The 9,848-nt window shown below is 47.9% G+C and overlaps 1 protein-coding gene across 1 annotated transcript in view; it reads right to left on the reverse strand.

Annotated features, from left to right (window-relative positions):
- Nucleotides 1-9,381, reverse strand: part of SYNE3 (spectrin repeat containing nuclear envelope family member 3) — a 152,308-nt gene extending 142,927 nt beyond the window's left edge. Inside the window, exon 1 of the mRNA XM_073609387.1 lies at nucleotides 9,264-9,381. The gene's annotated coding sequence lies outside the window, so the exon portion shown is untranslated. The remainder of the gene's footprint in view (nucleotides 1-9,263) is intronic.
- Nucleotides 9,382-9,848: the final 467 nt, after the last annotated feature.

The following is a 9,848-nucleotide window of genomic DNA, read 5'->3' on the forward strand; positions in this document are numbered from 1 at the left end:
TCTGCTCGGCCCCTCCCACAGCTCCGCTCTCTCCTTATGCAGGGTGACTGGTCTTGTCTCCGCCCCTCTCCTGTAGTTTTCTGTACAGCACAGTGATGATGTCACTGCTACTTTTACAAGGCAATATCTGGATTTGTAACTGCATTGCTACACACAAAGTGGGTCTGCATTCATTGTAGCTATTGAGGAATATGTTTTTGCATTTGAGAGAGATCTGTTTCAAGTGGTTCTGTAGCAGCTTCAGATGTACCAAAACTCTGAAATCATTTAAAAATAAATAAATAAATAAATAATATGGCAAAACAGAAAGTGAAAGCTCCTGTACAGTGAGTGGCAAAGTGCGTCATTGCGGTGCTCACCGTCACTGCTGGGCCATAATGTGGAGGTGACACGGCACTTCCAAGCTTCAGAGTGCCAACCCTACCGCAGAAAATGCCAAGTCTGCCGCTACGAGGAGTCACACCGCTCTCTGACGTGAGAGCTCCACAGGCTGTGCTGTCCGGCCCCCCCACCCCTTTGTACAGACAGACCTCTTCCACCCCCCCTCCCTCACCATCTGTACAGGCCCTTCTATCCCCCTCCCCCCTCCCCCTCTGTACAGGCCCTTCTACCCCCCTCCCCCTCACCCTCTGTACAGGCCCTTCTACCCCCCACCCCCTCACCCTCTGTACAGGCCCTTCTACCCCCTCCCCCTCTGTACAGGCCCTTCTACCCCCCTCCCCCTCTGTACAGGCCCTTCTACCCCCCTCCCCTCTGTACAGGCCCTTCTATCCCCCTTCCCCTCTGTACAGGCCCTTCTACCCCCTCCCCCTCTGTATAGGCCCTTCTACCCCCCTCCCCCTCTGTACAGGCCTTTCTACCCCCCCTCCCCCTCTGTACAGGCCCTTCTACCCCCCTCCCCCTCTGTACAGGCCCTTCTATCCCCCTTCCCCCTCACCCTCTGTACAGGCCCTTCTACCCCCCTCCCCCTCACCCTCTGTACAGGCCCTTCTACCCCCCTCCCCCTCACCCTCTGTACAGGCCCTTCTACCCCCTCCCCCTCTGTACAGGCCCTTCTACCCCCCCTTCCCCTCTGTACAGGCCCTTCTACCCCCCTCCCCCTCTGTACAGGCCCTTCTACCCCCCTCCCCCTCTGTACAGGCCCTTCTACCCCCCTTCCCCTCTGTACAGGCCCTTCTACCCCCTCCCCCTCTGTATAGGCCCTTCTACCCCCCTCCCCCTCTGTACAGGCCTTTCTACCACCCCTCCCCCTCTGTACAGGCCCTTCTACCCCCCTCCCCCTCTGTACAGGCCCTTCTACCCCCTTCCCCTCTGTACAGGCCCTTCTACCCCCTCCCCCTCTGTATAGGCCCTTCTACCCCCCTCCCTCTCTGTACAGGCACTTCTACCCCCTCCCCCTCTGTACAGGCCTTTCTACCCCCCCTCCCCCTCTGTCAGGCCCTTCTACTCCCCTCCCCCGCAGTACAGGCCCTTCTACCCCCCTCCCCCTCACTCTCTGTACAGGCCCTTCTACCCCCCCCTCACCCTCTGTACAGACCCTTCTACCCCCTCCCCCCTCACCCTCTGTACAGGCCCTTCTACCCCCCCGTCCCCCTCACCCTCTGTACAGGCCTTCTATCCCCCCTTCCCCCTCCCCCTCTGTACAGGCCCTTCTACCCCCCTCACCCTCTGTACAGGCCCTTATACCCCCCTCACCCTCTGTACTGGCCCTTTTACCCCCCTCCCCCCTCCCCCTCTGTACAGGCCCTTCTACCCCCCCTCCCCCCACCCTCTGTACAGGCCCTTCTACCCCCCTCCCCTCCCCCCTCCCCTCTGTACAGGCCCTTCTACCCCCCTCCCCCTCCCCCTCACCCGCTGTACAGGCCCTTCTACCCCCCCTCCCCCTCACCCTCTGTAGAGACCCTTCTATCCCCCCTCCCCCCTTACCCTCTGTACAGGCCCTTCTACCCCCCTCCCCCCTGACCCTCTGTACAATCCCTTCTCCCCCCCTCCCCCCTCACTCTCTGTACAGACCCTTCTACCCCCCTCCCCCCTCACTCTCTGTACAGCCCCTTCTACCCCCCTCACTCTCTGTACAGCCCCTTCTACCCCCCCTCCCCCCTCACTCTCTGTACAGCCCCTTCTACCCCCCTCACCCTCTGTACAGGCCCTTCTACCCCCCTCACTCTCTGTACAGGCCCTTCTACCCCCCTCCCCCCTCACTCTCTGTACAGACCCTTCTACCCCCCTCCCCCTCTGTACAGACCCTTCTACCCCATGCATGTGCAGTAATATGCATTTCTGTGTTACTGGCATGCATTATTTGTGCATTTTTCTGCATGTTGCAACAGGCAGAATGAGGAGAAGCCTCCAGAATAATGATCCCCGTGGGGTGGATGGGTTACAAACGCAGACAAATTCATTATAAGTTTGTGTCTGTGCATTTCCTGTTCATTTCCTGAGCCGCCACATTTGCCTATTTATACCGAGAAGCCGCACGCCTTTTGTTTTTAAAAAAATGTGCTGAGCAGCTGCAGATATGTGACCCAGACACCTGTTCATGGATAGGAGCAAAGCCATAATAAACCCCAAAATGTCATATATTGCAGCTTACCGATCATTAGATGTGGCGGCTGCATTCGTTTTGTTATTTAGGCTCCCCCCCCGGTGATTTGGCCAGTAACACACCTCCTGTATTAGAGCACCCCCACTCTGGATGAAGGAGCACAGGGGGGCACAGCACACAGCAGCATTGTCAGTCTGGGGGGGAGATGGACTAGCAGATATAAATACACTAATTGAAGCCAAACTCCAGCTCACACTTTATAATCAGTTACAGCAGTTTTTCTGCTATTGGGTTTAATACACAAAATTTCCATGCAGTAAAACACATTTGATTGAGGGGCTCATTCACACCAGGAGGTGCGTCAGAGCGCACGTCTTTTTTTTTTTTTGTGTGTTACTGCGTGTCGCGTTTAGGACAATCTAGAACTGCACGATTCTGGCCAAAATGAGAATCACAATTTTTTTGCTTAGAATAAAAAGATCAAGATTCTATCATGATTCTCGCGGCGTAAAATCTTTCACATTATACAAAAAAAATTGGGCTAACTTTACTGGTTAGTTTTTTTTTTAAATTCATTAAAGTGTCATTTTTTTCCCCAAAAAATTGCATTTGAACGACTGCTGAGCAAATACAGTGTGACATAAAATATTGCAACAACCACCATTTTATTTTCTAGGGTCTCTACTAAAAAAAGAAAATATACAGTATATAATGTTTGGGGGTTCTAAGTAATTTTCCAGCAAAAAAAAAAAATGATTTTAACTTGAAACCAGCAAAAGTTTTAGTGTTTAAGTGGTTAAACTTCCCTCATTTACACACCAAAGTGTATTCCTTTGATATAAAGGACAAATCGTTACAATGTTTATACTTAAGTTCCACTGCTAAAGAATGTAGCGATTCTTGGCAGACTGCCCCCTTTTTTTTTTTTTTCCTTTCTTTTTAGGGCTGTTGGCTTTAGCAGAGCAGAGAGAATTCTCTGCATAGAAAGAATCGGGAAATACTTTGTCAAGATCGCAATGGAGAGAAAAAAATTGCGATTCTTAACGATTAATCGTGCAGCTCTAGGACAATCTATTAAATTCAATGGGCTGCCCTACGAATGTAAAACCTGCAAAAAAAAGGCGGGTGGCACAATTTTTAAAATTGCACCAAAACGCATTGGTACAGCATGAGCGTTTTTGCTAGATGCATGGGGGGGGGGGGGGTTTAATAAGAATGAACGGCACCCGTGCGCATCTGCAAAAGCACACTTGAAATTGCTAAGATATTTGGGGCGCGATCATAGAACCATCAAACGTTTTGTTGCGAACAGTGGACAGGGTTGCTAGAATCGTGTTGAGAACAAAAGACACAAATGAACTGCCAAAGATTTGAGAAGAATCAAACGTGGAGCTACCAGGAAGCTATTATCCTCCAGCGATGTCATATTCCAGAACTGCAACCTACCTGGAGTTCCCAGAAGTACAAGGTGTTCAGTGTCCAGAGACATGGCCAAGGTAGGGGAGGCTGAAACCCGACCACAACTGAACAAGACACATAGGTGGAAACATCAGGACTGGGCCAAGAAATATCTGCAGACCGATATTTCAAAGGTTTTATGGACTGATGACGAGATGAGAGTGACTCTTGATGGACCAGATGGATGGGCCTGTGGCTGGATCAGTAAGGGGCACAGAGCTCCACATCCACTCAGAAGCTAGCAAGGTGGAAGTGGGGTACTGGTAAGGTCTGGTATTATTAAAGATCAGCTAGTTGAACCTTTTCGGGTTGAAGATGGACTCCAAATCAACTCAGAAAGCCTACTGCCAGTTTTTAGAAGACACTTTCTTCAAGCAGTAGTGCAGGAAAAAGTTTGCATCTTTCAGGAAGACCATGACATTTATGCAGGACAATGCTCCATCGCATGTATCCCAAGTACTCCACTGTGTGGCTAGTCCAGGGTTTCTCAACCAGGGTTTTCCGTGGAACCCTTGGGTTCCTCTAGAGGTTGCTAGGGGTTCCCTGAGCAATGGTCAATTTCTGCCTTGCAGGTAAGTTTTCAAGGACACCATTGATCTTTTTAGTTATCTGTAAGGGGGTAATTCTTCCCCATAACCACAAGTGTAAGAAGAATTCTTCTCATTGACCATCACACTAATGTATGATGAGTTGTAGATTTTCCATTTTTATCAGGGGTTCTCCAAGACCAGAGAATTATTTCCAGGGCTCTTCTGTGTTGAAAAGGTTGAGAAAGGCTGGGTTGGTCAAGAAAGGCTGGGTTGGTCAGAAAAGGCCCTAAAGATAAAAGAGTAATGACATGGCCACCTTCCTCACCTGACCCAGGCATGTACTGGCCATCGGGACTACCGGGAGTTTCCCGGTGGGCCGATGGCTCAGTGGGCCTGTCAGGTGCAGTCCTGGAGCCGCTCCTCTCTGACAGTGAGTGATCGCGTTTTTCACCCCTGTCAGGGGAGCAGCTTCCGTCACTTGCTGGAGAGAGCATTAGGCTTTCTGCTCCCTCTAGCCTGCAGGGGGAGATAGACAGTTGGTGTTCTGCCGAGAAAGTTCCTCTCGGCGGATAAGGACCCCCCTCTACTGCGCAGGCGCAGCACCTGCGCAGTAGGAGCCGGCTGAAATAGCCGAAGTGAAATAGAGAAGAAATCAGCTGTACATGGCACCTGTAAGAGGGCCCCTCGCGGGCTTGCTTCGCTCGCCACGCTTCGGGCACCGCCTCGCTGCGCTCAGCACTTTTTTATTCTCCCTCTAGGTCCACTTGGATGGTGGGGCTTGAACCTGGATCTAGGGCGCAGGCGCCGTGTACAGCTGATTGAAGTTTTTCTTCTTCGGCTATTTTCGGCGGAATCCTAGTCATTCGTACTGCGCAAAGCGCAGCGCTTGCGCAGTACAGGGGGGTCCTTATCCGCTGAGGGAACTTTCTCGGCAAGACACCGGCAGACTTTCCTTCCTCTCTCCCCTTATCACTTGTCACTTATCACATGACTGGAGAGAGGAAGAAGAGAAGCTGCCTTCAGAACTGTAATTACACCTGGGAGGGGGAGGAGAGGGGGACACACTGATGTAAGGGGGCTGGTGATGGGACTCTGATGTAAAGGGCTGGTGAAGAGACTCTGATGTAAGGGGGCTGCTGATGGGACTCTGATGTAAGGGGGCTGCTGATGGGACTCTGATGTAAGGGGGCTGCTGATGGGACACTCAAAATGTAGGTAGGGCCAGTCTGGATGAAGTCCAGGGCCAAATTTCTGTCCCAGTCCAGCCCTGACCTGACCTAAACCTATTGAGAACTTATGGGCCCTTCTTAAAAGGGGAGATTTACGGTGAAGGAAAACAGTACACCTCTCTGAACAGTGTCTGGGAGGCTGTGGTAGCTGCTGCACCAAAAGCTGATTGTCAACAGATCAGGAAACTGACTGACACCATGAATGGAAGGCTTATGACTGTTACTGAAAAGAAGGGGGGCAATATTGGTCACAGATTTTTTTTTTTTTTGTTTAAATGTCAGAAATGTTTATTTGTAAATTTTGAGTTGTTTGTTTATTATTTTCACTTTAACTATTTCCCGCAAACCGCCTTCATTGTACGTCAGTACTTTGACGTAGAATACTGGAGGTCATGGCAGCAGATAGCTGCCAAAACCCCCTGGTATTTTCTTCAACGACGGGCGGTCTGCTTTCAGATAAAAGTGGTCTTGGTGGCGGATTCGCCGCAAGATCACTTTTATCGGGGCGGGAGTGGTGGCTCCCCATCTTGCCGTTCTCCGATCATCTCCGCTGCTTACCGGAGCCGCCGGTAGCAGCGGAGACGATCCAATGCTATCCCCTCAGTAGCATGGAGCCGAGTGATTGAATGATGGCCCCCCCACTTGGCTCCATAACATTGGATGACGGAAGCGACGTCAAACATCATTTCCGCCCAGTGTCTTAAAGGGGACATTTTATTTATTTTTTTTAAAAAGATATTTATTTATTTTATTGCATTTTTGTGTAAAAAATATTATTATTATACAGGATTTATATAGTGCCAACAGTTTGCGCAGCGCTTTACAACATGATTGCAGACAGTACACTTACAATACAAATCAATACAGAGGGGATCAGAGGGCCCTGATCGTTAGAGCTTACACTCTAGAAGGGATAAATATGAGATCTGAGGTCTTTTTGATCCCAGATCTCACATTAAACAGGACCTGTCATGCTTTTTTCTTTATTACAAGGGATGTTTACATTCCTTGTAATAGGAATAAAAGTGACCCAAAAATTATTTTTTAAAAGGACAATGTAAAAATGAAAATAAAAAGTAAAATAAATAAGAATTTTTTTTTTTTTTTAAAGCGCCATGTCCTGCCGAGCTCGCGCGCAGAAGCGAACGCATACTTAATTCGCGCCTGCATACGAAAACGGTGTTCAAACCAAACATGTGATGTATCATTAGAGCGAGAGCAATAATTCTAGCCCTAGACCTCGTCTGTAACTCTAAACTGGTAACCTGTAGAAATTTTTAAACGTATGCCTATGGAGATTTTTAAGGGTCAAAGTTTGCCGCCATTCCATGAGCGGGCGCAATTTTGAAGTGTGACATGTTGGGTATCAATTTACTCGGCGTAACATTACCTTTCACAATATTAAAAAAAAAATTGTTGTTACATTTTTTAATTCAAAAAAGTGTATTTCTTCCAAAAGAAAGAATGCTGCTTGTAAGAATGCTGCGCAAATACGGTGTGACATAAATTATTGCAATTATTCTCTAGGCTGTCTGAATATATATAATGTTTGGGGGATTCTAAGTAATTTTCTAGCAAAAAAAAAAATGATTTTAACTTGTAAACAAGTTTGAAAAATAGGTCTGTTAATAGATGAAAATAAACAATTGAGATCAGAAAATGTTCATTTAGTTACCCAATAATAATTGCGCACACAGAGATATTCTCACTTTTTCTTTCCTAAATATTCGGGTTTGAGGTTTATTAGCACTTTGGATTGACTGAGGGCGCTGTCGTTGTTCAATAATGAAATGAATCCTCAAAAATACAAGGTGTCTAAAAATTGTGTAGCTCACATGCACTGGCATGCAATTCCGCACACTATGGGGTTGATTTACTAAAGCCAACTAGACAGCACACACTGCAAGTTGCCCCAGAGCTTAATAAATCAGGGGGAAGCTCTGCTGACTTCCATCAACCAATCACGTGCAAGCAAAAATGCTGTTTTTTAAAAGATTTTCCTTGCATGTGATTGGGTACTTTTTGCACGCTGAAGCTTCACCTCATTTACTACGGTGTGGAGCAACTGCACTTGAAAGTTGCACCATCTGTTTGCCTTTAGTAAATCACCCCTCCCCCCCCCCCTAGTGTTTCCTCTCTACAGAAACAGGACATACAGGGGACCCCATAGAGTCACATTCAGTGATAGGGACCACCGTGACGAGAGGTTCTAACAGTCTCTTGTATGATCAAACAGTCCCTGCAGTGCTGTATGTAGACACAGGGACCCCATACTGTGTGGGATTCCAGCTTTCCCTCTCTGTAGAGATAAGACTTCCACATTCCCAGGAGGTCACATTCACTGCTAATGTCCCAGCGTGACCACAACCTCTAACAGTCTCCTGTATCATCAGTAACACTCTCTGGTAATACATTGCTGTATACAGATAGCACTCCTCTGCACTGACCGCTCCTATACACATCCGGGGGGGGGGGGGTGGAATTCAGCAGTCCCTCAATGACCTGACCCCCTAACGCTCTCTGGTAATACATTGCTGTGTACAGGCAGAGCCCCTCTGTGACATTCAGCAGTCCAAGTTTTTACACTCTCTGGTAATACAAAGTGTACAAACAGGACTCCCCTGTACTGACCCGTCCTATACACATCCCAGGGGGTGATATTCAGCAGTCCCACCATGACATGAAGTTCTAACACTCTCCTATATAATAAATAACACTCCCCTGTATAATAAATAACACTCCCCTATATAATAAATAACACTCTCCTATAAAATAAATAACACTCCCCCTGTATAATAAATAACACTCCCCTGTATAATAAATAACACTCCCCGGTATAGTATATAACACTCTCCTATATAATAAATAACACTCCCCGATATAGTATATAACACTCTCCTATATAATAAATAACACTCCCCCTGTATAATAAATAACACTCTCCTATAAAATAAATAACACTCCCCTATATAATAAATAACACTCTCATAATAAATAACACTCCCCTGTATAATAAATAACACTCCCCGATATAGTATATAACACTCTCCTATATAATAAATAACGCTCTCCTGTATAATAAATAACACTCTCCTGTAATACATTGCTGGGTGCAGGCAGAGCCCTCTATACACATGGGGGGGGGGGGGGAGATTCAGCAGTCCCACCAAGACATGAAGTTCAAACACTCTCCGGTATAATACATAACACTCTCCGGTATAATACATAACACTCTCCGGTAATACATGCTGTATACAGCAGGGCTCCTCTTCTGTACTGACTGGTCTGGGATATTTAGCACAGTCCCTCCAGGACATAAAGTTCTAACACTCTCTTCTGCAAATCATCCCCAACACAACTAATGTCCCGGATCTCCCCGGGGTCGGAGCTCTGACACTCTCCGGTGTGCTCAGTAATAACTATTGTAGCTCATAATAGTACAGCATGCACCCCTCCCTCCAGAACACCCCCTCCCCCCAGCCCCGGGCTCCGGTGACGTACCTGGTACGGTGGGCAGCGGGCGGACGGCGGGGATCGGACCGGATTTGAAGGTGATCGGAGCTGCTGGAGGGGGGCGTGGCTTGAGCTATATACAGCGCTGGATGCCATGGCACTGAGCATGTGCGGCGCGTGGGGCGCGCTCCCGAGACCTGGCAGCTGATACAATGTAACACCCCGAACTGTCACTGATACAATATATTACCCCGAACTGTCACTGATACAATATATTACCCTGAACTGTCACTGATACAATATATTACCCTGAACTGTCACTGATACAACTGTCACCGATACAAAATATTACCCCGAATTGTAACTGATACAATGTATTACCCTGGACTGGCATAGAGACAATGTAACAAGAATTCCACAACCCTGATCTGTATGGTGGATGCTTCCTCCCTCCTCACTGAGGGACTACAACTCCCAGCATCAGCCTCATGAAACTACAATCCCATCTTATTATTTGCATAGACTTAGTTAAAGTAATACAGGCTGATCGCTTCTTCAGGACTTCCATGGAACTACAAGTCCCAGAAAGTCCTGGTAGCCTCTGCTGAATATGAAATAGGGCTGATGCAGCAA

Source organism: Aquarana catesbeiana, linkage group LG13, assembly GCF_042186555.1.
Source record: "Aquarana catesbeiana isolate 2022-GZ linkage group LG13, ASM4218655v1, whole genome shotgun sequence".
In the NCBI taxonomy this organism is placed as follows: domain Eukaryota; kingdom Metazoa; phylum Chordata; class Amphibia; order Anura; family Ranidae; genus Aquarana; species Aquarana catesbeiana.